This window comes from Lissotriton vulgaris, chromosome 12 (genome assembly GCF_964263255.1).
Source record: "Lissotriton vulgaris chromosome 12, aLisVul1.2, whole genome shotgun sequence".
In the NCBI taxonomy this organism is placed as follows: Eukaryota; Metazoa; Chordata; class Amphibia; order Caudata; family Salamandridae; genus Lissotriton; species Lissotriton vulgaris.
The window spans coordinates 338,688,439-338,714,242 of record NC_141700.1 but is presented as its reverse complement, the minus strand read 5'-3'; positions in this window follow the sequence as shown (position 1 = coordinate 338,714,242).

The following is a 25,804-nucleotide window of genomic DNA, read 5'->3' as shown; positions in this document are numbered from 1 at the left end:
TAACCAGATATGCTGCCTCTTGATCAGTAATCCAATCCTCCTCTTTTCCTTCTTCTACCATTCTCTTTATAACAGTACTGAGTCTCTGAGTGGGATCCATTTTTAGAGGACGATAGAATTTCTTATTATCCAGTTGTCTCTTGCACTCATTGTCGTATGTGTCTGTATCAAGGATCACAGTCGCTCCCCCCTTGTCGGCGGGTTTAATGACAATTGACTTGTCATTAGACAAAGTTGATAGTGCTAGATGTTCACGTTTAGAGAGATTGTTGTATTGTTGATGGGTAGTATGGAAGATCCGTTCTGTGTCATTAAGTACTGCTTTTTCAAAAGTCAGAACCTCAGGTGGAGTAAGACTTTGCGGCGGATTGAATGTTGACTTATTGCGTAGACCGGTATTCTTATCCTTGGTTTGGTCATCGTCCTTAGTCGTCTCATCTTTAAAAAAGGCACGCAGTCTAATTTTCCGAAAGAAGGCAGCCAACTCAAGTCTGGTCTCAAAGGCATCGCCTTTATGTGTAGGCACAAAACCAAGTCCTTTTTCTAGAACCTGGGTCTCATCTGTTGTCAAGACGCGTTGGCTCAAATTAACGATTAGACTCGCGCCGTGCTCGGTCCCGGTGGAGCCGACTCTTGTTGGTTGCTCCTGGTTCGTGAAGATGGTGGAGGGCTCCAGTGTACATTGGCCTGTGTTGGTCGTCTCTTGCCTCTGGAGCGGCGTTGGCCCTGGCCTAAAAAATGCTGCTGTTGTGGGTAGTTGGTGAATGGTTGGTAGGGATACATTTGTCCTGGAAATGGTGGATGAGCAAGTTCACAATGGAAAAGGTATATCCATATACCAGTGAGAATTATGTTCCACCAGTGTACAACCAGCAAGGCAGGAGACCTGGTTCAAACTACTCTACCTCTGGGAGTGATGGTAATTCTACAGACTCTGACTCCTCTGCTAACAATCAATGGAGGGGTGGGAATCGCCGATCGCGAGGACCAAGAAGAGGAAACCAGTTTCAACAACCTCCTCCACCACAGTGGTGGCCACCTGGTCCTCCCCGCGGCAGCCAAGATGGTATGAGGCGCCGTCAACGGGGATCACCAACGGCGTCAGGAGCCCAGCACCCAGCAGCAGCAAGCACGAAGAAACAGCAGTGCCCAAGGGTAGGTGTAGACACGCTTCTACAAAGGTCCCCGCTCCACCGAGGGAGCTCCGCGATTTTGAGCACCTCCTGGTGCGCGGGACAGGAAGTGGTGGTGGTATCCGGCCGCTAGGGATGCTGGGAACCGTAGTTCCTCCCCGCGGCAGCCAAGATGGTATGAGGCGCCGTCAACGGGGATCACCAACGGCGTCAGGAGCCCAGCACCGAGCAGCAGCAAGCACGAAGAAACAGCAGTGCCCAAGGGTAGGTGTAGACACGCTTCTACAAAGGTCCCCGCTCCACCGAGGGAGCTCCGCGATTTTGAGCACCTCCTGGTGCGCGGGACAGGAAGTGGTAGTGGTATCCGGCCGCTAGGGATGCTGGGAACCGTAGTTCCTCCCCGCGGCAGCCAAGATGGTATGAGGCGCCGTCAACGGGGATCACCAACGGCGTCAGGAGCCCAGCACCCAGCAGCAGCAAGCACGAAGAAACAGCAGTGCCCAAGGGTAGGTGTAGACACGCTTCTACAAAGGTCCCCGCTCCACCGAGGGAGCTCCGCGATTTTGAGCACCTCCTGGTGCGCGGGACAGGAAGTGGTGGTGGTATCCGGCCGCTAGGGATGCTGGGAACCGTAGTTCCTCCCCGCGGCAGCCAAGATGGTATGAGGCGCCGTCAACGGGGATCACCAACGGCGTCAGGAGCCCAGCACCCAGCAGCAGCAAGCACGAAGAAACAGCAGTGCCCAAGGGTAGGTGTAGACACGCTTCTACAAAGGTCCCCTAAACATGTATTCTTGCTGCTGCGTTAGGTGAAGAAGAACCCAGACTGTTAGGCCCTAAGATGTATAGGAGTATACTTCATGGTCGGTATGGGATGCTCAGGCAGGGTTATGGGTCACCAGGGCTGGAGTGCCAATTGTAAAGGCTGGTTGGGATAATGTGGTGGGTCACCACTGGATGGTGCCAGTGCGCAGGGTCCTCGCTCCAGGTTATGTTCAACTAACTGGATAGGGGAAAGATGATGTGCATACATGGAAGTGGTGGTACTAGACCCCCCCCTTGTGGGAGGGGTGGAGATGTTATGCAATGTCACAAAGTAATTCCAACAGCTTATGTATATTTGTAAATTGGTGCATAGTATTTAGTAGTGTGCCTGTTTAATACATGTACTCTTCTTTTTATAAAGCAAAGTACAGACTGGGCAATTAAATATTGAGTGGTATTTCTGTGCACCTGTGAATGGCGATTACTAGCCCAACCACCTCCCTTGAGTAAGTCTTAGACTGCTCTGCAACGCTACCCTCTGAGAGTTAGGCGCTACACTGGGGTGTTTGGTTCCCAGTGAAGGACAAATGTGACATGTTATTTGTTTAGGCCTCACAGACACTGCCTCGTTTTCCAATAGCAATCTATTGCCTTCATCTGCTCCACTTCACAGGGAGGTAGCCTTCTCAACAGGGAGGGATGTGTGTGTACAAGCAGCCAGCACTCCAACTCCCAGAAGGCCCCCTTGTCCCACAGCTCAGCAGGATGATACACCCCACACACCCAGAACCATGTGGCAGCAATTTTCCTCAACTGTGTCACAGAACAGGTAGGTAGACAGTGCATATACCCTGCCATTCCTTTCGAAAAGCATGGAGCCATATGACCACGCCAGCCCTCACATGTCACCCAACTTGGCATAAATCCAGAAGCCACTTCCAGAATGCATACAGCTAAGCATAAGTAACAGTCACTGAAAACAAACTTTGACTCACCAAGTGACATGTTGAAGAAATTCAGGGCCCAATCATGCACAGTAATGAATTCTATATGTAAATCACATGGTGTCAGAGCATGAAGACCCATATGAACACAAAACATTCATGTTCAGTTGCATAGGATTACAATGGCTAGTTCTTGCTCAGATGAAACGTCTGCCATGCAGAGCAAACCAAAAAGAAACATCACATACAGTTGATAAGCTGAAAGTCGTTAGATGACAGTATGTCCTTGTAATCACACAATCTGTACATTGAACATGGCATCGATTTACATGTCACACCATGGACAAGTAATGTAGTTACCTCCACATCATGTCATGATGCATAGTACCTTGCAGCCATACAAAGTGATATCCATGTAAACTGTGTGGTGTATCACATGTAACATCCAAATGTCGAACACCAAGCTTGTGGGGTGCACTTCAATGACCATTTCACATCTGTTCAACAGGAGATCCACAAGCAACTGCTGCAGAAGACAAAACTGACCTGAGGAGACACCCCCGGCCCCCCCGGAACATGGACTCTCGGATACAGACTCCATACGTTTCTCGGATGAGTAGCAAGAACCTGGCCCATCTGGACTGCCAGAGTGCACCATGTCCTAGGCCCCCACTGTCCCCACCACCACCACCTCAGCAATAAAAACAGAGCTGTCCCCTGATGCAACTACCTGTGTGGCCTTAACCACCACCACCACCAGAGGTGCCTGTAACACTCTCCCTGCCTAAGTGGTTACCACCACCACCACACAATCAGAGGAGGGCAGGGAGAGTCTGCGGGTGTGTCGAGTGGCAATGCCACAGGTCTGGGATAGCAGGGCAGGTGGGAGGGCAGCTGGAGTATAAATTCGAGAGGACACTGGGACTGAAGCCCTGGCCAACATCGCCAGAGTCCTTGGGGCATAGGAGCAAACACAGGGACACACGGGCAAGGTCATGGAAGAAGTCTGTGAGCTCCGCTTGCAGCTGAAGTCCATGAACATGCGTATGGGCCAAATTGTGGACCTCATTGGCCAGCTCTTGGGTGTTCAGAGGGACAGTCATGCGGCCCAAAGGACAGCTCAACCTCCCTCCAGTGGCCCGCAGATTGATACTCCCACCACCTCAGCTACAGCCACAGAGAGGGATGTGCTGCAACAGGATGACTCTTCAGACACCGCTGAGCCCACAGCAGTGCCCCCCCTGGAAAACACAAAAGGGATTGTCTGAGAAACACCACTGGAGGATCATGTGGCAAAGCTCCATCCAAGAGCCAGTCGCAGAGCCAGCCATGATGGCACCTCTGTTCTCCTTTCCATTGACTTTGTTGACTATCCTTACCAACACTGCAATGTTGATGGCAGGTGTCTGTTGGACTGTGTCACTACATCAATGTGGTGACTACTCTATTGTCTCATTTACCATTACTGACAACTCATTAATTCACTTAGCACTATTTTGTAAAACATCACTTGTCTTTCACAAATTCTCTTTGTAAATAAACACTCTTTACACACCTATGACTTTGTATCCGCTCCATGTTCATCACAGTATGTACAATGTTGACTCAGATTCCAATGTACCAGAAGCCCAGATTTTAGCGAGGCATTGAAAGTCTGAAGGGACCTGGAAAGACACAGGAGAACAACATTTACTTCTCAGATGATGCCATCACAGCCAGTACACTACACTAGTTATCAAGGTACATAAACCAGCACAAATTACAATGAGAAACAATATCAATATAGACATCATGTGGCTGGTCATTACCACTCTGTGCCACAGTTATCAGCCATCAGCTCAGAGCCAACAACAGGCAGCAGTCAAAACGCTCTTCTAGACCTTGTCACTACCATAAAAGACAGCAGACAATGTCACTGTTGTACAATGTCTCTCACACTCAAGGAAAGTAGTTGTTGATGAACTGTTGACGCAGGTCAACACCTTTCTCATCTCCACTATCGTCGTCACTGGACATGTGTGGGCTTGCAGGGCAGGGCATCTGCTGCTCATCATCGACTTTGAAACCCTAGTGGGCACTAGTGCATCCTTTGGTAACAGCTCCACAACTAATCCGCAAAGTAGTACAGATATAAATAAATTACAAACTCTCCAAAAGAAATTAGTTAGGATAGAGGCCCATGGGGAGTTTATGCTTAATTACCTAAAAGCTGGCATAATCCCTTTAGGTCTTAGAGTTCGTAACATCCCTGGACTATTTGTGGACATAAAAACCTTCCTGACTAAATGGAGCATGATTGCTAATCGATGCTCGAGGGATCTTCTGATTCTAATCATATCCACATCAAAAGAAATAGCTTTAGAGATAAAGAAAGAAATAGAAGCCTTGGAAGACAAAATCAAAAAATCCACTACTTTAGAAGAGGCTGAAAAACAACTGGAGATAGTAAAAAAAGATGTCCTCTCCTTTACCGACTATCTTAGTAAAATGAAAAATGATAAATTTACAAAGGACAAAAGGTTCTATACCTTAGAGCGAACATATCCTTATCTTGGTGACATTTTTTACAAATCAGACTACCAACAGGGAGATGTTAATTATAGCGCCCACCATAAAATTAACACTTTCTCAGACTCCTCTGACCCAGACTCAGATGGAGAAAGTGATATGGCATATCAGGATGAAGGCCCTTACATCCCCCAGAATGGCCGAAGGAATATGCGGCAGCCTTTTGTAGCCCAGTGCGGGGGGAGGAGGGGGCGCCAGAAAGTGAGATTTCAAAATCAGCCGAGAGGCCAGTTGAGAGGCCAATACCAGAATCATTTATACCCTCAGGAACCTCAACAGTATCTGGAGCCCCGAAACAAACAGTACTGGAGACAAGGGATGTGATTACCATTTTTAATCTATCCCTACATAAACGAACTAGTCAAGATGTATCCCTACTATCGAAGGGTCTCTCCTTTGTCCCCCATGCTAATGCCAACTTGTTTGAGGTCTACCAAGACATTCATTCTTTCTTCCGCAAAATTTGATTAAAGAAATTTTTCTTAGAAAGCGAACAATTACAAACAGATAATAGGATAGCGAATATAGTGTCTCTCCCTTCTAACTTCACTCCCTCCCTTGACCAAATAGGTCCAGAAACTGCAATATTTGAAAAGGTGGTTTTGAACCGATTGGAACAGGCCTTTCGCTTCATACCAAAACCTAAATATAACATCACTAAAGAGGAATATATATCCATGAATGACCTCAAAAATAATAAATCGATCGTTGTCAAAAGCAGCGACAAAGGAGGTGGTATTGTTTTGTTAGATTCAACTAAATATGAGACAAAAATGATGACCATGCTGAATGACACCTCATTCTATAAGAAAATTAAACGTAATCCAACTGAAAGGATTATTAAGACAATACAAAGAATAACTCTAAAAGCAAAAGAAACTGGTACTATCACTGAAAAGGAATTTGCCTTCCTAAATACTTCGGAAAGAAAAGTATCTTGTATATATGGACTGCCCAAGATCAATAAAAATGAACTTGACCCCCATATAGGCCAATAGTTTCAACATTAGGAACACCCCTTGAGGCAGTCTCTAAATATCTGGATAAAATATTACGCCCTTGTATTTCTCTAATCCCGTCTTACATCAGGGACACTGGTGACATTATTTCTAAAGTAGAGAACCTTCCATTCAACAAATATAGAGACATATTAGTTACATTAGACATTGAATCATTGTACAGCAATATTCCACAGAATGAAGCAATTGCTGCCACGATGTGGTTTATTAATGAACATAAGATGCCCTGTTCCAAACCTTTTATAAAAGAATGTCTTTCACTCACCTTAAAAGAGAACTTTTTTGAGTTTGGTGAGAACTTGTACCTGCAGACAAAGGGTGTGAGCATGGGGGCTTCCATGGCACCTTCAATAGCGAACATTTATATGTCGCTTTTTGAATCGAAATTCATCTTTAATGAAATTGCCCCCTTCTATGAGTCTGTTTCCCAGTGGTACCATTACATAGATGACATCTTTTTTGTATGGACCGATGGGGAACGGATTCTGGAGGATTTCCTAATGTGGCTGAACCTCACAGATAGTAATTTACATTTCACTGCTCACACAGATAAATGTCAGGTTGAATTCTTGGACATTTATATTAGAAATAATGAGGAGGGACTTCTTGAAGTGGATTTATATACGAAACCATCCGCTAGAAACATCTTGCTACACTTCAAAAGTTACCACCCGAGATGTCAAAAGGACAGTATCCCCTTTTCACAATTCCTCAGGGTGAGGCGCAATTGCACTAATCTCACAGACTATGACACCCAGTCTGTGGCTATGAAGAAAAAATTCAAAGAGCGAGGGTATCCACATCGCGTAGTCGGAGAAGCCTACAAAAGGGCACGATTCTATGATCGTGACTCATTATTAAATACTCAGAGACACAAGCAAGAAGAGAAACTGGTCGGTATTACGAGGCATTCTACTCTGAACTTAACTATTAAACAAATAATCAACTCAAATTGGCATCTGTTAAATGTAGACCGAAACAAAAACAAACTGGCCAAACCTTTGTTTGCCCATCGGCGAAACAGAAATCTAAAGGATCAGATTGTTAGATCACGGTTTTCAAAACCCACAAATACCCCGTTCATACAAAAGACGATTGATGGAAGGGACGGGGTTAGAGGTACCTCACGTTGTGGGTCATATCAATCTTGTGATTCCATTATTACTGGTGAAACTATAATATTCAATGAAGTAACCATTAATGCAAAGGAATTATGCACCTGCAACACCCAGAATGTAGTCTACCTAATTGTATGCCCTTGCGAGCTTGGCTACGTGGGCGAGACCTCTCGGTCTATAAAAATACGTTGAACTGAGCACAGATCTGCAATCAAAACGAAGAAATCAATGGCACCACTGGTTAACCTTTATTTGGAATATAAACATCTACCCACAGAAATGAAATGGTGTGTTCTGGAAAGAATACACATACCAGAACTCAAAGGAGGCTGCAAAATTCACAAAAAGAAGGAGGTTTACTGGATCTTCACCCTCAATACTTTCAACAAGGGATTGAACTTTGAACTTCCGTGGGAAAATGCTATTACGTAAGACTATCTACCATAGGCAGGCAGTAACTATTCGTTATTTGTATATAGAATTCAGACATTTCTGTACATATTTGGTCTGCGGATGCTCTAATTAGAACTTAAATAAAATAGTAAGAAAATGATTACTTGGTTGTCAATGTAACAGTCAAACTCCCATGTATAAACATTGGGTAATTAACCATTCAAGTTCTTTCTCAATTGGTTATATGTCTTTAAAGATAACCTTTTAACCGCTTTAGCTAAATGGTCCTACCTTTGTGCCTATGCTTGCATTGACCATCCGCCAATTGCAACCCAATAGTATAGCCCTTTAAGAAAGGGGAGGAATCAGTCCCGATAACAAATGAGATCTGTGCTATATATTCACCTAGCAGCTGCTTACTCACTTTCCCTCATTCTTGCCACGGACACTCTCGCCGCCATTAATCACGCCGGACTGCAATTGTTAAACAGGTATGCGTCTCGCGGTTTATTTTACTATGTCGCTTACAAGTATTTAATCAGGCTTCCTCTTATCTCTTTGTGCAAGTTATACTACACGCTGAGACAACATGCACCCTGAGTGAGCGAGCGATAATATTTTTGTAGTTTCGAGGCACCGTCAAAAAGTAATTAATTTGTTGGTATTCCACGAACAAGCTCGCACTCAGTGACAATTAGTATCCAGTCAAGATATTTAAGCAACTTTGTGTCCTTGCACACAATTTGAACTTGTAAACCGTTTCAATCACGTTTCCGTTTTTGTTTCAAATACAGTAACACGCTTCTGAACCCGTCCGTCCTGCCTCAAATTGCAGCCGCTTTTTTGACTTATTATAAAACTTTCACATGCCGGCTGATAGCGGATTTATACTACGTACGTGGGTATCTACGTTATTCTTTGATATCCAAGTTCGATGGATGCTGACTCTGTAGTAAATATCCGCCTTCTTTTCTTCTTGTTTACATTTCTATATAAAGGGAAATACACTGAAAAAATACGTGCTATGCAATCTTTGATCCTATATGTCTGGGAGCCTATAAGAACACGCTCATACGAAGTTTTGGAGGTAAGCGTTTTTACGTTAGAAAAAATCTTGTTACCATAGGGGCGGCATAGGGAAAGTCTAACTCAGGACATTATATTGGTTCCCCTACAGAGTTGTTCATTAATCACAAGATGAGTACTGAATGTTGAAGATTCCTGACACACCAGCAGGAACCTAATATCTCTACTTACTAAGGTAATTATTAGAGATACATCAGACATGTCAGCAACCACGACAGTTATTAGGTGAACTTTGGCCAAATCACATGTATAATCCTTAACTGAGATATCCTATGTTCTTATTCTCCCTTTTACAATAGCGGAATGACTTATATTTTGTGGCACTGCCTTTTAATCGTTTGAACCCATTAACCTTGAAGATTCGTTTGAGAAACAGCATTAGGTATGATTTGGTAATGAATATGAACTAAAAATGAGGCACAAGTTAGCCCTAAGGACTTTATATAGCATGTTTGATTTAGAAATACACTATAGAACTCTATACATACACAAATTTGGATAGAGTTCAACTTATAGCTATGGGATTGGCGCTAATAACATGGTTTTATAGCGATGGTGTTGGCACCAATGACATATACTTGAATAAACCTAAACGTTACAAACAGCTAGATGGCCACACTAAATAGGGTCCCTTGATTAGAATACAAGCCATCCTTGTTCTGGCTTTTTATTCTTCTCAATAAAACCCATAATGAATGTCCCCCCTATGGCTAAAACAATTTCTATTTTTAGGTAGGATCATTTCTTGGGATTCCCCCTTCTCTCTCCTACATTCTAAGGACCAGAATATATATTGCTTATGTATGCTCCTATGTGATTTATTTATTATTCTTTTATATAATGATGTGTGTATATACCTCAGTTTTACTGTTAGCTTACCTTAAGATCATGTTATAAAATAGTGATCTCTAAGAAACGTTATGTATGTGCTTTTTAAAAAATTGCTCAAATCTGATTGTACATACTTTGCTATTCGGTTTCTCTTTAATGTCCTTCTTTTGCGGTGAAATGTATTGTAAATACTTTCTGGCAGTAAATGTTAGTACAATTTATCAGATCTAATGAAATATATCAGTTTAAACACAAGTAAAAGTTTATCTGTTATCCTCCCATAATTCTAGAAATGTGCTGATAAGGTGCTGTTAAGGGCCTGATGAAGACACTTTGTGTCGAAACGCGTTGACATCGACCCGAACTATCAGCAGTGGGAGCCATCACAGTTTCCACCTCTTCTTTTATGATAAAGAGATTAGTCTATCTGTTTTCTCTTAATGTCATTTTATATTTGATGTTAATAATGTAACTTTTTTATCTAATTGTATCTATGGAAATACATTTTATATGTGATTATAATTAATGGTTATCCTGCTTTCTTTTACTTGTGTTTATATATTATTGTACTACATTGTTTATTGCCAGATTATTCTTATCCCTTATTGCCTGGATATTGTTGTTCACTATTACGTGTCGAGTGGCAATGCCACAGGTCTGGGACAGCAGGGCAGGTGGGAGGGCAGCTGGAGTATAAATTCGAGAGGACACTGGGACTGAAGCTCTGGCCAACATCGCCAGAGTCCTTGGGGCATAGGAGCAAACACAGGGACACATGGGCAAGGTCATGGAAGAAGTCTGTGAGCCCCGCTTGCAGCTGAAGTCCATGAACATGCGTATGGGCCAAATTGTGGACCTCATTGGCCAGCTCTTGGGTGTTCAGAGGGACAGTCATGCGGCCCAAAGGACAGCTCAACCTCCCTCCAGTGGCCCGCAGATTGATACTCCCACCACCTCAGCTAGAGCCACAGAGAGGGATGAGCTGCAACAGGATGACTCCTCAGACATCGCTGAGCCCACAGCAGTGCCCCCCCTGGAAAACACAAAAGGGATTGTCTGAGAAACACCACTGGAGGATCATGTGGCAAAGCACAATCCAAGAGTCAGTCGCAGAGCCAGCCATGATGGCACCTCTGTTCTCCTTTCCATTGACTTTGTTGACTATCCTTACCAACACTGCAATGTTGATGGCAGGTGTCTGTTGGACTGTGCCACTACATCAATGTGGTGACTACTCTATTGTCTCATTTACCATTACTGACAACTCATTAATTCACTTAGCACTATTTTGTAAAACATCACTTGTCTTTCACAAATTCTCATTGTAAATAAACACTCTTTACACACCTATGACTTTGTATCCGCTCCATGTTCATCACAGTATGTACAATGTTGACTCAGATTCCAATGTACCAGAAGCCCAGATTGGAGCGAGGCATTGAAAGTCTGAAGGGACATGGAAAGACACAGGAGAACAACATTTACTTCTCAGCTGATGCCATCACAGCCAGTACACAACACTAGTTATCAAGGTACATAAACCAGCACAAATTACAATGAGAAACAATATCAATATAGACATCATGTGGCTGGTCATTACCACTCTGTGCCACAGTCATCAGCCATCAGCTCAGAGCCAACAACAGGCAGCAGTCAAAAAGCTCTTCTAGAACTTGTCACTACCATAAAAGACAGCAGACAATGTCACTGTTGTACAATGTCTCTCACACTCAAGGAAAGTAGTTGTTGATGAACTGTTGACGCAGGTTAACACCGTTCTCATCTCCACTATCGTCATCACTGGACATGTGTGGGCTTGCAGGGCAGGGCATCTGCTGCTCATCATCGTCCAGGAGCAGGGGGATCTCTTTGCGCAATGCCAGGTTGTGCAGCATGCAGCATGCAACTATGATCTGACACACCTTTTGGGGAGAGTAGAGTAGTGCACCTCCCCAAAACTCCCATTTTACGATCAATTTTACCCCCTCCCTCACATTCACGGGTATCCTAGTCTATCGCCCACCAGGAACTCTAGGGCAGTTTCCAAAATCACTACTAGAAACCATCGGCACCCTGGCAAGCCTCTCGGTTAACTTCATCGTGCTAGGAGATTTTAACCTGCACTTCAATGACCCGCAGTGTCACTCCCCACAGAACTTGCCCATGACCTGGCATCGTTCAAAATTGTCCAAAAGGTCCTGCTCCCCATGCATGGGAAAGGTCACCTGCTCGATCCTGTCTTTTCTAACCTGGGAAACTTGACGGGGCTCAAACCCTCCCCTCTACCACAGACTGACCACTTTCTAATCCCACTACTCTGGACACACCCCCACACCTTACCCTGCCCCTCCCCGCGCTCCCTACTCCGACCCTGGTCCAAATTTCCTGTAGAGAAATGGGTACACAAATTGAATAGATTACAACCCAGCCCCACCACCGACCCTGAGACAAACAATGAAAACTTTCACAACTGGATCGAAAGTTCTCTCAATATGGTGCTCCCTAAAGTATCAGCCCAAAAGAAAAACGGGCGCCAGCGGCTCCCCATGGTACGCACCCAACTTGCGTACCCTAAGGCAGCTCTGTAAAAAAGCAGAGAGAAGATGGAGGAAAGATTTTTCACCCACAAAAAACTAGAATATAGATCGACCCTTCGACACAACAAATCAGAAATTAAAACAGCACAATCCTCCTTCTATGAGGGAAAAATTCTAGCAGCCAGCAACTCCCCCCGCAAAATTTTTCGTATCGCTACCAAATTAATGAAGAACTCTGACCCCCCAGCACCCTTGGACTCCTCCAACCTCCAATGCACCAAATTGACAATTTCTTTCCACTCAAAAATCCAGATCATCTTAACTCACCTTCCGCAATCAGTCCAGTAGACCCCTCAGAGACACACGAGCGAGGAATGGGAACCCGACAAACCAGAACTTAGGTTGTTTCCCGCTGTAACCCATGACTCCTTCCTCACCCTTTTATCCTCTCTAAAAAGCGGCTAGCCCCTAGACCCTGCTCCCCCCAAAATCCTGGCATTGGCCCTTCTGGCCACTGAGCTTATTAATTCCTCCCTGAACTCTGGCATGGTTCCCAAAGAGTCGAAAAAAGCACTGGTCCGCGCCCTCCTGAAAAAACCGAATCTGGACCTCACAGACCTGGCCAACTTTCGACCTATCTCCTTATTACCATGCATCAGCAAAATAACAGAAAAACACATCCATCGCGTCCTCTCTTCCTTTCTCAAAAATAATGGTGGCCTCCAACGCCCTCACAAACCAGCTTCTGCCCCGGCCAGGGTACAGAGACCGCTATTTTGTCAGTGGTGGAGGAAACCAGAAAAATTCTGGACGCAGGAGGCACAGCCGCAGTCATCTTATTAGACCGAAGCGCGGCCTTCGACACAGTCAACCACCCCCTCCTGGTTCACCGCCTCAAGAGGGCAGGAAGGTCTGGGACAGCCCTTAAGTGGATGCAGTCCTTCCTTGAGGGAAGGTCCTTACAGGTCTTCCAAGACAAGCACGTGTCTCAAAATTTGTCATTAGGGTGTGGAGTACCCCAGGGCTCCTCTCTCAGTCCCACCCTTTTAATGTTTATATGGCCCCACTGGCTGAGATAGTGTCCCCATTCAGAATCCACATGGTGATCTACGCTGACGATACGCAATTGGTAGTAGCCCTGAGCCACCCCAGCCAACAAACCAAGGACCTCCAATCTTGCCTGGAGGAAGTTGTGAGATGGATGAATCTCTCACAGTTGAGGCTTAACGGAGAGAAGACTGAACTCTTGATATTAGGCTCCCATCCGAGCACTGATCTAAACATGCCCTGGCCACTCTCAATGGGATTACCACCTACCCCCAAAACAGAATTAAAAAGCCTAGGAATATGGCTAGACAATAACCTCACCTTTAAAACCCAAGCTGGGAAGACAGCCGCATCATGTTATGGCATGATCAGGATTATTTGGAAAGTCATTCCCCTTCTCCCCCCTGCTCGCTATAAGACTAGTCACCAAGGCCCTCATCCTATCCAGACTGGATTATGGCAATGCCCTATACTTAGGTGCCCCCGAAGAAGTCATTTCCAAACTACAAATCATTCAGAATTGGGCTGCAAGGCTGCTTACTAAAACCCCCGCTCGTTGCTATGCAAAGTCAGCCCTACATTCTCTGCACTGGTTACCTGTCCAGCAGAGAATTAATTTCAAAGCCCTCTGCATTGCACACAAATCCCTGAACAAACAAGGACCACAAATCCGAGACATGATCATCCCCTACAGGTCCAACAGGGCACTCCGCTCCAATGAGCTCTACCTTGCAACCATTCTTTTCACTCAATGCATCCAAATTATGGAACGCCCTCCCAATCCACCTACGGAGTAAGCAGGACCATCTAAAATTTCTCAAACAACTGAAGACTTGTCTATTCACATAGGCCCCCCTCTATCTTCATCCTTCATATTCCCCACGGGTAGCCACGCACTTTACAAATGCCCAATACAATACATTACCTCTGCTCTTGCCCAAACACCGGAATCTCGACTTCAGAAGCCCAAATGTATGCTCCACCACACAATGTGTCCACCCATGTGCATCATTGTAGCGGACTTCACCAGGGTTCTTGGGATACCTCAGTGGGCTCAGCAACCATGGCCAGTTGGGATATGCAGAGTCACCTAGGTGTGAGATACACAGACCAATTTTGTAATATAACAGTAGCGGAGGACAGCATGTCACACATACAGCAGACTACTTGAATCTGTGTACTCACTAACAATCCACGCGCGTTCTGGATGCAGATTTTCCATCAGCTGTGGTACGATGCTGTTACGCAGTATGTAGGAGTCATGTGCTGATCCTTGAAATATGGCACAGACATGGGAGATAATCATATCCACTTGTCATACCACTTGCACATTAATGGAATGGAAATGCTTCCTGTTCCTGTATATGTGCTCATATGCCTGTCATGGAACCAGGCCAACATGTGTGCAGTCAATGGCACCCACAACATTAGGGATGTGGGCAAGATCATAAAAATCACCCTTCACAGCTGCCAATTCATGTCTTTTGGGAAAATGGATGTAGCAGTCCTTGTATGTCATTATTGCGGACAGGATATCACAAACCACCATGCTGAACATTGGTTGAGACATCCCACCTGTGCTGGACACCGTGTACTGGAACAAACCAGTTGCAAAGAAATGCAGGGCCACCATCACCTTACATGTTGGTGTCAAAGTAGTCGGATAGCTTCTGCAAGCCTTGGATGGGGGTCCAACTGACCACATAGATCTTGAAGGGTAGGTCGATCCAAATTGAATTTACGTATGATGTCCTCATCCTCCATGTCTGCCAGCAATATGAATGGACGATGCACATTTGGTCGTCTACTACATGAAATAAAAGGGGACACATGTCAGTTAAATTCCCCAATGAGATATGTCCAACATCTTATGTCTTGACTAACACAGGGCCAACAATGACTGGACTAAAACAACAGCTTACAGCACAAGTCACATGCAGAGACACCTTGATCTCAAGTAGTTGTACACATGTTCAGTATAAACACACTAAAGTACCCCCAAAACAGATTCAGACTATGTGAATGTTCAATGGTACATTCCAGCATCTTGTGTCACCAGCCCTGAGAGTAGTTGACACAGCACATGTTTGAAATAGCAACACTGCTGGCTTCTACGTAGTAACAGGGGTGCAGAAAGAGGCAAGAGAAGAGCAGAAAGAAGCAACAGAGGTGCAAACGGAGGCAAGAGAACTGCAAAAAGCGGCAAGAGAGTTGCTGAAGCAGGCAAAAGAGGTACAGAAAGAGGGAACAGGGGTGCAGACGAAGACTAGAGAGGTCCAGAAAGAGGTAAGAGGGTGCAAAAAGAGGCAAGAGGGTTGCAGACATTTGCAAGAGAGGAGCAGTGCAGAAAGAACCAAAAGAGTTGCAAAAAAGAAGGATGAGGGACGTAGTAAGGGGCAGGTAAGATGTACAAAGAGGCAAGAGGGGTACAGAAAGAAGGAACAGAACTGCAGAAAGAAGAAACAGAGGTGCTGAAAGAGGCAAGAGTGGTGCAGAAAGAGGGACCAGAGGTGTAGAAAGAGGCAAGATAGTTGCACAAAGAAGGAAGAGGGATGCAGAAAGAGGCAAGAGATTTGCTCAAAGAAGGAATAGGGATGCGGAAAGAGGCAAGAGGGGTGCAGAAAGAAGCAAGTGAGGTCCAGAAAGAGGCAAGAGAGGTGAAGAAAGGCAAAAGAGGTATAGAAAGAGGCAAGAGAGGTGCAGAAGGAGGCAAGAAGACTGTAGAAAGAGGCAAGAGAGTTGCTGAAAGAGCCAAGTGAGGTGTAAAAGGATGAAAAAGACCTGCAGAAAGAGTCAAGCGAGTTGCACAAACAGGCAAAAGGGATGCAGCAAGAGGAAACAGGTGGGCGGACTGAGACAAGAGAGGTGCAGGAAGAGGGAAGAGGGGTGGACAAAGGCAAGAGGAATACAGAAAGAAGCAACAGAGGTGCAGAAAGGGGGAAGAGAAGTGTAGAAAGAGGCAAGAGAAGTACAGAAACAGGCAGGAGAAGTACAGAATGCGGGAACCGGGGTACAAAAGAGGCAAGGGAGGTGCAGAAAGAGGGAGGAAGGGTACAGAAAAAGGAAAGAGAGTTGCAGACACAGGAAGGAGAGGTACAGAAAGAAGCAACAGAGGTACAGAAAGAGGCAAGAGGGGTGCAGAAACAGGCAATAGACATGCAGAAAGAAGCAACAGAGGTGTAGAAATAGGGAAGAGAAGTGTAGAAAGAGGCAGGAGAAGTACAGAATGAAGGAGCAGGGGTGCAGAAAGAGGCAAGAGAGGTGCAGAAAGATGGAAGAAAGGTGCAGCAAGAGGCAAGAGGGATACAGGAAGAATCAAGTGAGGTGCAGAAAGAGGCAACAGAGGTGCAGTAAGATGCAATAAGGTACAGAAAGTAGAACAGATGAACAGAAAGAGGAAAAAGTAGTACAGAAATATAAGAAAGGTGCAGAAAGAAGCAACAGAAATGTAGAAAGAAGCAAAATAGACGCAGAAAGAAGCAAGAGTTGTTTGCACGCCCTTAGTACCAATGTAATACCCACATTTAGAAATAAGTGATAGGTGACTATTCTAGGTTTGCAAAGGGCCTTCCATCATGCTTTAACACTTGTCACTGCATTTTTGGTAGTGTTTGAGAAGTTTGAGCTCGCAACAAGGTTTTTTTGTTCATATCTTCAGATTGGGAAGCAGATGATGAATTAAGTGGAAAATACGGGCTATGTATAATTGTGCAAAAGTCGGTGCAGCAAAACCGTGGCATAGTTCCAGTGGCCCTACCCATACCTCCGACTCGGTCTAGAAGTGCTCCTCAGTAGTTCCTTCTTTTTTTGTCTCATTGAGTTCATAGTTTAGCTTCTATGGAAATGAGGAAGACTAAACCTGTGGTTACCATTCCACAACACAGACTACCATACCACATAATTACTCTCAATAACACATAATCTCACTCTACATAACTCATATACACTAAGGGGTCTATTAGGATGGCGGATGGATGGCTGCCACCGGGCTGGTGGTGCCAACCGCCAGACCAGTGGGGGACATCAGCCCACGATTGCAACCCAGAAAACCACCGGTCCCATTAGCCTTGCTGTGATGATCGCAGCAATGAGATTTTCTGCCCGCCACTTTTCTGCCAGTACTAGTCCTCACGCCTGCCTAGCGGGCCGAACTGGGCAGCTACAATGGTGCTGGTGCTGGTGCAGGACCAGGCTCCGCCGGCTTGTTTCCCCCCGAGTCATGGAGTGATGCAACGATTGTTCTGATCCGTAAACCAGGTAAGGATACGACGGATTGTGGTTCTTATCGACTGATTTCACTCCTAAATAACGATTATAAGATCTTCACGCCTATCATAGAATCTAGACTGGGTAGCAAAATCGGTTCGATAATTCACCGGGATCAGAAAGGGTTCATAAAAGGACGCCAGTTGGCAGACCACACCCATGACTTGGTGGGAGCAATTGATATCGCTACCACCTTCGCGCTTCCACTGGCCACTCTCACTCTAGATGCTACCAAAGCCTTTGATAGGGTCAATAGGCCCTATCTGGCCGTGGAAATGAAGAAATTCAGGTTGGGAGAGGATTTTTGTCGGGTTGTTGAACTTCTGTATAGGAACCCACGGGCCAGACTGTTGGTCAACGGGGCCTTAGCAGACCCCTTTATAATTACTAGAGGCACCAGGCAGGGCTGCCCGCTCTCCCCCCTCTTATTTAATTTGTATATTGAGGTGTTTGCCCAAATCCTCAGAGAAGATCAAGATATTCCCTCATTGGTTTTTAGGCAGTGGGAGAAATGGGTGGCTCTTTTTGCAGACGATATTCTTATTTATACGTCTGACCCGGATAGATCATTCCCTATAGTAATCAAGAGGGCGGAGGAGTTCGGGTTGATCTCTGGCTATGAAATCAACGCCAGTAAAACGGAAATCATGATGTGGAACATCCCTAACTCACAGTTAACCACGGCCTCATCTATGAGATATCTATGAGATATCTGGGAATACGCTAATTCCTAACTACTACTAACGTATGCTTTTTTTAGTGAATTTCAATGGTTTTTTAAATGCTAATTCCTAAATATATCAGGCCTGAAACCTATGGTTTTTTCATTTAATTTCGAAGGTTTTTTAAATGACAATTTTTAAATGTATTAATTGTTATTTTTTTATACTGATTTATTACATTTTTGCAGGAAGGTATTCAGAGGGCATGCCCCCTTTTTACACCACTCTACAGCGCAACCCCTGGCGCGTTTGCAGAGGAGGAACTAATTCCCCTTGCATACTGGGGGTGCCTGTGGACCAACTAGCCCACCTGGAACCTCCAGTATAAGCCAGTGGGCTGCATTGCAGAGAGGTGTAATGAGGCCACACATTTTTTTACACCTATCTGCAAAGCAGCCCCCGGGCGTGTTTGCAGAGGGGGAACTAATTTCCCTTGCATACTGGGGGTCCCTGGGGGGCAACTAGCCCACCAGGAGCCTCCAGTATGTGCCAGGGGGCTGCTTTGCTTCGCCCCAGAGGGCTGCAGTCCCCGGGGCAGTGTGGGGGGGGGGGATTGGGCACCGCCCACACTTCTTTATCACTATGCCCCCGTGATTTGTCCCCCTGGGGGGTAATTTTAAATAAACATACCGTGTTTTAAAAAAATATATTTTTGGCCTTGGGGGTCCTTGTGGGACCCCCTGAGCAGGCGTAGGGGGTCAGGGTGCTTCTACCCTGCCCCCTTCTTTTCTACATGTTTGTTTTTCTGCTTTCTTGTGCCTCGGTCTACCTAGGACAAGATGGATGCCAACACTTCCTGGTTAGAAGTGTTGACAGCCAATGAGCATGCTGCTTTCTCTGGAAGGCATGCTGATTGGCTGCCACTGTCTGTCAACACTCCAAACCAGGAAGTGTTGGCAGCTATCTTGTGCCTCGGTAGAACCAAGGCACAAGAAAGCAGTGAAACAAAAGTGGAAAACACGCAAAGGGGGCAGGGTAGAAGCACCCTGACCCCCTAGGCCTGCTCAGGGGGTCCCACAATGACCCCCTAAGCAGGCCTAGGGGGTCAGGGTGCTTCTACCCTGCCCCTTTGTGTGAAAAATCATGGGGTATGCGCACGTACGCATACCTAAGCGGAGGTACGTGTACGGTGCGCACACCCCGTGATTTAAAAAAAATAATAATAATAAATTTGGGGGCCTGGCGGGTCCTTGTGGGACCCCCTGAGCAAGCCTAGGGGGTCAGGGTGCCTCTACCCTACCCCCTTTTTGAGTTCTACAAGTTTGTTTTTCTGCTTTCCTGTGCCTCAGTTTACCTAGGCACAAGATGGCTGCCAACAATTTCTGTTTTGGAGTGTTGACAGACATTGGCAGCCAATCAGCATGCAGCTCGTGCACGCGAAGGTCCACGCACGTGCGCGTACGTTTCGCGTACGGTGCACGCTTATAAATAAATACATTATGTTTTACTTTTGATTTTCTCAGGAACTACTGGAGGGATTTACACCATTTAAGCAAAAAGGCGATCTGCGAACCGGACTCTACCTCTCTGCCAAATTTGGTGTAATTCCGTTTAGCCGTTCGGGCTATAGCCGTGTCTAATCTTCCTATGGAAAATAACATGGGAAAAACACGTTTTGGGACCCCCCTTTTTTTCAGCCCCCACTTGACGAATCCCCCCAAAACTTTTTGGGAAGGAGCGGAGCGGAGCGGGCCATCTTGTTTGAGAAATTCACAAAGATTCATCAACCGGCGCCAAAGTTATTCCCAATAGAATTTTGCGGATTTCCTATGGAAACTAGGTCCTAACTATATATACCTACTGGCGACCACCAGTAGGTAATATATATATGTATATATATATATATATATATATATATATATATATATATATATATATATATATATATATATATATATCAAAAACACCTCCTTCTCAGGAATGAATACGCACTCGCAGGATCTATTCTTTCCAAATTTTATTCATTCACAATTTTCAGCATGATAAATATTGGAGGGCGTTATGTCTGAGAAATAAATATCACTGGTAAATTGGCCCACTAGAGGGCGAAACCCGATAAAACTACAATGGTAACCTGGATTTCGGGCAATGAATGAATAAATGTATGACCAATTGGGGAATGTGTCAGGGTAAAAATAACCAGGACCTCATAACATTCAAATAACATCTGTAACATTGTGACAATATGATGCATAATAATGTTTGCATGAGTAGATAATAATGTGTTTGTAAATACAATGCGGTTTGCATATGGAATGAACTACGAAACCCATAATTCTTAGCTGTAATGACAGGAAGTCACATAAAAATCATGTGGCTTTGTGTAACCACTCCTTAAAGGAAGTTAGTGGGCAGACTGAATATTGACCGTGATCAAGCCGTCAGTTGGCGGCGAAACGAGTTGGTAATTGAATTGATATTGAGAACTATGGATAAATAAAGAAATTGGAAAGCGAGATCCTGACGAGTCCGTGTTCATTTCCTGGAAAAGGGATGAGTGGACGATATATATATATATATATATATATATTCACTGAAAAAACCATAGGTTTCACACCAGTTATAGTTAGGAATTAGCATTTAAAAAACCTTTGAAATTCACTGAAAAAACCATAGGTTTCACACCAGTTATAGTTCGGAATTAGCATTTAAAAAACCTATTAAATTCACTGACAAAACCATAGGTTTCACACCAGTTATAGTTAGCAGGAAATTTTACTGACATAAAACCATTGAAATTCCCACGTTATAGTTAGTTGGACTCACTATAACTTGCGCGCCTGCAATGCACTGCTGATGACATCACATATTACATCACTCATGACATCACTTTTTTGCCCCGCGGGGCCCTTTTATGGCCCCCACATCAAACCTAGGGGGTCAAGGGGGGGTCTACTCTGCCCCCTTATGGTCATTTCCCTCTTTGTTTTGGCCACCTCTTGTGTCTCGATTTTACCGAGACACAAGATGGCGGCCGCTCCGGACTGTTTAGAATGTTTACAGACACCCGAGAGCCAATCAGCTTTCCTCACGCAAGTCGCGTGGCGTGCACGGTACGCGCACCGGTGCGCGTACCGGTGCGCTGCTATAGATATATATATTTTTTTGAACCTAAATTACTCAAAATCCAGTGGAGCACATATCTTGAGACATAGCAAAGGCACATCGGGCTACCAGTCCCTACAATTTTGCCAAGTTTGGTGGAAATCCATTCAGCCGTTCGGGCTAAAAGTGAAATCGACCGCCCTATGGAAATTAACATGGGGAAAACGCGTTTTGGGACCCCCCTTTTATCTTGGCCCCCGCTTGACGAATCCCCCCCAAACTTTCAGGGAAGGACCGGGGCGCCGCGAGGCCATTTTCAGGAAATTTTCAGGCAGATTCGTCAACCGGTGCCAAAGTTATTCCAAATAGAATTTTGAGATTTAACATTGAAAAAAATCCTAACTATAACTACCTACTGGCGACCGCCAGTAGGTAATATATATATATATATAAATATATATATATATTACCTACTGGCTATCGCCAGTAGGTATATATAGTTAGGATTTTTTCCCTATGGGATTTCTGAAAATTCTATGTCTAATAACTTTGGCGTTTGTGGACGGAATCGGCTGAAATTTTCAGGAAAATGGCACATTTTGTTTCTGAGCAGCCCCTGAAAATTTGGTGGGGCTTCGTCAAGGGGGGGCTGAGAAAAAAGGGGGGTCCCAAAACGCGTTTTTTGCATTGAGTTTTCCATAGGGCGGTTGGACTCACTTTTAGCTCGAACGGCTGAATGGATTTGCACGAAACTTGGCAAAATTGTAGGGACTGTTAGCCCGATGTGCCTTTGCTAGGTCTCAATATATGTGCTCCAGTAGTTTTTGTGAAATTAACGTTCAAACCAAGATATATATCTGTAACAGCGCTCTGGGCAGCGATCCGGTCCGCTTACTTTTCGCTTATCGGAACTTTGCGCGCAGAAAGCTGATTGGCTCTCCGGTGTCTGTCAACATTCTAAACAGTCCGGAGCGGACGCCATCTTGTCTCTCGGTAGGATCGAGAGAGAAGAAGAGGTGGAAAACGAAGGGGGAATTTAATGAAAGGGGGCAAGGTATCCCCCTCTTGACCCCCTAGGAATGTTGTTGGGGTTATTAAAGGGTCCCGTGGGGAAAAAAAAAAAAAATGATTTTTCACGGTAGAAGCGCGGCCGCGAACTGGTAGCGAAACGGGAATTCGCCATTTTGTGCTTCGTAAATTAAATTACTAGTTATAAGTGGGTGCGGGAGACGTATCCTAATCCCCTATGTTTCCTGAGGGTGGCTGAGGAGGCTGATATATGTTGATACATCTCTTCCAGCGGCTGTGCGTGAGCTTTTTTTTTTTTTTTGCTGCGTGACAGTCCGGAGCGGCCGCCATCTTGTCTCTCGGTAGGATCGAGAGAGAAGAAAAGGTGAAAAACTAAGGGGGAATTTAATGAAAGGGGGCAAGGTATCCCCCTCTTGACCCCCTAGGAATGTTGTTGGGGTTATTAAAGGGTCCCGTGGGAAAAAAAAAAAAAATGATTTTTCACGGTAGAAGCGCTTCACGGGCCGCGAACTGGGCCGCAAACTGGTAGCGAAACGGGAATTCGCCATTTTGTGCTTCGTTAATTAAAGTACTAGGTATAAGGGGGTGCGGGAGACATATCCTAATCCCCTATGTTTCCTGAGGGTGGCTGAGGAGGCTGATATATGTTGATACATCTCTTCCAGCGGCTGCGCCATCTTGCCTTTTTTCGAATGCCACAATTTTGTCGTGCACGGCAGCCATTTTAGATGCCAGGCTGGTTCCAGGCTATCACCTAACCCTGCGGATGTAGTTTATGGCCCCAGCTGTAGAGAATTCAGACATGCCAATCCTCCTGATTCAGGCGTGTGAGTACTGATTTCAGTGCTAGTCTCCCGCCTCCCGATTTCTGCAAGCAAAAACCCGGGGGCATATTACGAACAACTAGCGATAATTTTTGTCTCTAACTTGTTTAGAGACAAAAATTATCGCCGCACATCGGCGATTTTTATCGCAGATAAACCTTGCTATTATCGCAGAAAAGTCCGCGATATTCATGTATTATCGACCTAATGCTCTTAGCCATGTTATCCACCTCCCATTGGATAACATGGCTAAGAACTGCTCAGGGCAGGTGTTAGATTTTGGAGATATTCGCGCTTAGCGCGAATATCTCCAAAAGTTGGTAATAGAAGGTAGCGATGTTAGGGACTGTTTCCAGTCGCTAACATCTTGGCACGCCACTTTGCATGTCATTAGTGATAAGTATCACTGACATGCAAAGCGGGGCCCAAGATGGTCGCTATCTCCTTTTAGCTGTCACTAACTGGTGTTAGCGACAGCTTGATAATAGGGAAATAATTTTATCTCCGCTTTCATGGTTTTTAAAGCCAAAAAAGCGGAGATAAACCCCCTTGATAATATGCCCCACGATTCCTTGGGGGTTTCAGCTGACAGGGCTTGGTATTGTGTTACATGGTAATTTTTCCAGGAAACGTCAGAGGGTCGATGCAGGGGTTCTAGAAGAGGTGATAAACCATTTAAGCCTCATGAACAAGCGCATGGTCTTTTAAAGATTTGTGAAGTACTCGGGGCGGCGGTGTGTGTGTGCCCTTTTTCAGGAGCGGGCGGGGGGGCACTGCCAGCAACTTGCCAGGTCAGGTAGTGTTCAACACGTGCATCACCCTTTCTCTGCCTGCTATTGCGCTCCATGCTTCGGAAAGGTAAGAAAAAGAACGTGCATTTGAGTTTGAAATGTCCGATCCTGCAGCAGCACACTTCCAAAGCCCACACATGACAATAACCCGATTTAAGGCCCCATTCACCCGTTTTTAAAAAAATAGATAACACTCCAACAAAGTAAGGTTATAAAACTTTATTAACTACTAACTTTAACAAACGGAACAAAAACTAAAAACATTTAAACATTTCTGAACACAAAAAGAAACAATGGTTAGAAGCTGTCTTTTGTGCGAATAGTCCCAAGGCAGCACAACGTGCAGAGTTCTGGACGGCACCCAGGTGATGTCGCCTGGGTGCCGCACTGGTTTAGGGATCCTACAATGCTGCTCCGAAAATTGGCGTGGGGCGTCCCGGGTGGGGCGGGGGGAGGCCTCGTCAGTAGCGGTCTGTTGTGCGAATAGTCCCAAGGCAGCACAACGTGCAGAGTTCTGGACGGCACCCAGGTGATGTCGCGTGGGTGCCGCACTGGTTTAGGGATCCTACAATGCAGCACAGAAAAACAGCGTGGGGCGTCCCGGGTGGTGCGGGGGGAGGCCTCGTCAGTAGCGGTCTGTGTCCAGTGTCACATGGCTGACACAACATGTACGACAGGCACCCAGGTGATGTCCAGTAAACTGCCGCACTGGTTTTGGTATCCTACAATGCTGCTCCGAAAATTGGCGTGCGGCGGCCCGGGGGGGGGGCGTGGGGGAGCCGGCGTGAACGGGCCTCCCCAGGTGGCGGCCATCTAGCTGAGTTGCGCTCGCTCTTGCGGCCACAGCGTCTCGCTCACCATGTTGTTGAGTTGCTCCCACTCTTGCAGTGCAGCGATAGGCGGCTGCCACATGGCTCTTAAAATGGCGGACAGCTCCTCGGTTTTAGGCCTGGTCCACTGAAATGGTCCTGGGACACTTTGGAACTCGGACGCTTGCCTGCTAGGGCTTGGGTTCCATTCTCGAAAAGCGTCCCCTCAGCCGTGAAGATTGTATAAAAGTCTTGGGGGCCCCCGACTCCCGCAGGCTTCAGGTGGGGAGCGGCTGCCATGATTGCTCGCGGAATGACCACGACGGAGCCACGAGATGGTGGTGCTCTCATGCTGACGCCAGCTTCAGTCTGAATGATCCAGAAACAAGGTGGGGCTTTCATCGTTTGGGAAAAAAAAATGTTCTAAACCAATGAAAAGTGTTATTTTTAGGTCATATGACCAAGCCTTCCATCTTTAGGAAACCAAAAGTAAAATGAACCAATGAAAAGTTTTATAAACAAGTCACATGACCTGTTATGCGACATAGGGCTACAAAAAGCGTAGAAAATCCGTTGGCACGTGAGGCGGCGTCAGTAGCGGACCGATGTGCGAATAGGCCGAAGGCAGCACAACGCGCCGAGATCTGGATGGCACCGAGGTGGTGTCCAGCAAATTGCCGCACTGGTGTGGCCATCCTACAATGCTGCGCCGAAAGACGGCGTGTCCAGCTGAGTTGCGGTCACTCTTGCGGTACAGTGACTCGAACGCGCCGAGATCCGGATGGCGCCGAGGTGGTGTCCAGCAAATTGCCGTACTGGTGTGGCCATCCTACAATGCTGCGCCGAAAGACGGCGTGTTCAGCTGAGTTCCGGTCACT